Source organism: Aulonocara stuartgranti (genome assembly GCF_965226115.1).
Source record: "Aulonocara stuartgranti genome assembly, chromosome: 2".
NCBI classification, from domain to species: Eukaryota; Metazoa; Chordata; class Actinopteri; order Cichliformes; family Cichlidae; genus Aulonocara; species Aulonocara stuartgranti.
The window spans coordinates 10,726,092-10,729,080 of record NC_138940.1 but is presented as its reverse complement, the minus strand read 5'-3'; the positions used below and the strand labels follow the sequence as shown (position 1 = coordinate 10,729,080).

Below are 2,989 nucleotides of genomic sequence, written 5' to 3'. Positions count from 1 at the left end.
TCAGGGCTAAACCCTTTAACCAATAAGATGTATGCGTGCTTGTTTCTGTTCGTACCTGATAGTTAACTGATGATTAACTCATCATCCTATACATGGAATCCTGAGTGATGTTTAAGTCGTGTGATTACAGTTGAGTTTCTTGAGTAACACCTTATTTGGTGTGGATTTCTGTGCATAGGTTAGGTGGAGAGATTATAATTGTACCTGCTCTTCTCATTGTTTTTAATCTAGTCCAGCTGAAACTGCAGACAGAATGCACTTCCACAGACTTTCTTCTGATAGGCTGGCTTACACAACCAGGAGGTTTGTCCAGTAGGTGGGTGGGGCTTCTGTGCCTGAGAGGATTTATGAGCTGTGTCCACACTTGAAATTACATAGTGACCATAATAGCCACTGGAAGTGAGCGGAACTTTTCTCAACATCTAGGCGAGTGATTGGAACGACTACCAACAAGAGTGACAAATAACATTGACTGACTTTGTAGCAAATACATTAAAATAGGCAACCAAATCTTGGAATATCTGCAAGTGACTAGTCATCAGCTTCAAACTGAAGTGTGTACCTGTAACTTTGTTAACTGAAAATGTGAATTATGTTGCAGTTTATTGTATTCAGTGTTTTTTTTTCTTATTTCCATTGCCTAACAGATATCTCACCAATATCACCAAACAACTGACTTTTACCTCAACACAGACTCCAACACAAACTCCAAAAGGACAAAAACGATAAGCAGTCTGTTTATAGGACTTTGGCTTAGCTGCTAGCAAGCAAGCTAAAGTTAGCCAGCTAGCGCTATGGTGATTATCAAGCAGTTTGTCTGCGTTAGCAGGTAAGCTAACGTAAGATAATATTAGCCAGAAAAAGAACAGTATTATCTCATGAAGCCTGAAGCTGTGAATGGATAACACTGAATAATTTATTCTAATTCCTGGGCTTTATCTTGTAATGTGGCTAGCTGTTCAAATTACTTGGTCAGCTAACATTAAAAGCTATCACCAGATTGATGCAGCTAGCTGGCTAAATAACGTTAGGGCTACAAAACTGTATCTTAGTCAAAATGCTTGTTAGCTGACTACTCAGATTATTTCCATGACACTAGCTTCATTAATATTGACTTTATCCATCAGTAAATCATGTGGCACAAAGCAAAGAAGTCTAACTAACATTTACTTTTGGCAATTTATGGTAAATGGCCTGCATTTGTATAGCGCTTTACTCAGTCCCTAAGGACCCCAAAGCGCTTTACACTACATTCAGTCATTCACCCATTCACACACACATTCACACACTGGCAATGGCAAGCTACGTTGTAGCCACAGCTGCCCTGGGGCACACTGATGATTCCCTTTTTATGTGCAACTTAAAATGTGCACGAAGAGGCTCTTTATTCATTGATCAGGTGGGGAAACTTTTGGGTCAGCTGCAGGAAGTGTCATCAGGATTTTTACTGTCCCAAAGAAGCTTTTACAAATCAAAAAATCCTAATAGTTGTGATGAACTAGTGCAGATGTGTACAAAGGTTGTGTCTTTTTCGCTGTAGTGAAGCTGAGGATCGTCTGCAGCCCACATGCTGCCACCTTCAATGTAACTTGTCACTCCGAATTATCCTTCACCTCTGTGACACGCCGCAGGTTAACAGTCCAACCGTAAAGTGGCGGTGCTAATGCTCAGCAGCTGGCTGCTTTTCTGTGGTTAAATCAGAGTTTACAAGCTGGTAAGTTGAGCTAAGACAAGTGATTAATAAAGACACTGAAACAGAGTCAGAAATCAGTGTGTTTGCAGGCCCCTTGGATCTTTTTCCCAACCCAGAAATAAACATATCACATTTAATCTGTTACAAAAGTACAAATCTGCATTGTGACGCACAAACGAGCTGCTTCATTTGAGATTAAATGCAGCAAAATGAAATAAAGACTACATTTAAGCAGTTGTGTTTCCTCCACAGCCAGCTGGTGTCCGTACGGAGGCTTCGACAGCACGGAGAGGATGTGAGAAACGTGGGAAGCAGAGGGAGATCTCCCGGGACTGACAAAACAACTCCCTAACAAAGGAGATATTAACCCGAGGAGGAATCCCAATCCAGGCCGTTTGAAGCTGACAGTTAATGAGAGTCTGCAAAAATCTGTTTACAGCTCAAACTGCAGCCTGGAATTAAATATTGGACTCTGTATGTGTTTGAGTTTAACTTGACATCTTTCTTTCTTTTTTAACTGAAATGATCTAAAGTTGAAGTAAAAAAAGAAAAAACAAAGATGCTGACAATGGGGTCTGATAGTGGTGATTTAAATTTGTTCCATAGTCAGTAGTTTTGGACAGATTATCGTGACCTTGGGGGCTGGACATAAATTTGTCATGGGAGAAAAAAAAGAAGGGATAGCAGATGAGGAGAAGAAAGAAAGGAGAGGATGGGAAATAAGAAATAGGAAAATTCCAGGGGAAAGAAAATCAGGGAAGATGGAATGAAGGAAAAAGAAAGTTAGGAAAGAAACACAAAATTGGAAATGATTAAAGGTTGAAGAAAAGAAGAATACAAAGGCAGGAATTTTGTCCCGTTATAAATGATAGTAGGCATAGTTGTCTTATGGATGAATTTGAAGCAGTTTTATCTGAAACGGTTCAGATGTTTAATCTATTGCTTTCTGAGCATTGATTTGTTTGTTTTAGTGTCCCTGAACATGATTTTTTTCCTTTTAAAAGGCAAAAAACCCATAAAACTACACTTAGAAATACCCAGTTTTGAGTCTTACATGTCACAGTTTTTTACACTTAATTTGTAATAAAAAGATTTTAATTCTACAAATTAATTGTACAAATGTGTGTTCCTCACTCCTCCGTCAATCGCCACCTTACCGTGCCGATTGGTTTATGTGTCCCAATGATCGTGGAGGCTAAATTTCCCCCCAACAGAAGACTACATCACTCTTTGAAAAAACCGAAACCCAAACAGCCGTTAGTGATATTTCAGATGTGACAGCAGGAATTTTAAAGC

General features: G+C 39.3%; 1 long non-coding RNA gene across 2 annotated transcripts; it reads left to right on the top strand.

Moving 5' to 3' along the window:
* Positions 1-364: 364 nt before the first annotated feature.
* LOC309720542 lies at positions 365-2,741 on the top strand. 2 transcript variants are annotated; one of them, XR_014280510.1, is made up of 4 exons: positions 365-554; positions 648-829; positions 1,541-1,714; positions 1,946-2,741. It is a non-coding gene; the product is annotated as an uncharacterized lncRNA (long non-coding RNA). The 2 variants fall into 2 exon arrangements; XR_014280509.1 differs by lacking the exon at positions 648-829.
* The last annotated feature ends 248 nt before the right edge of the window (positions 2,742-2,989 follow it).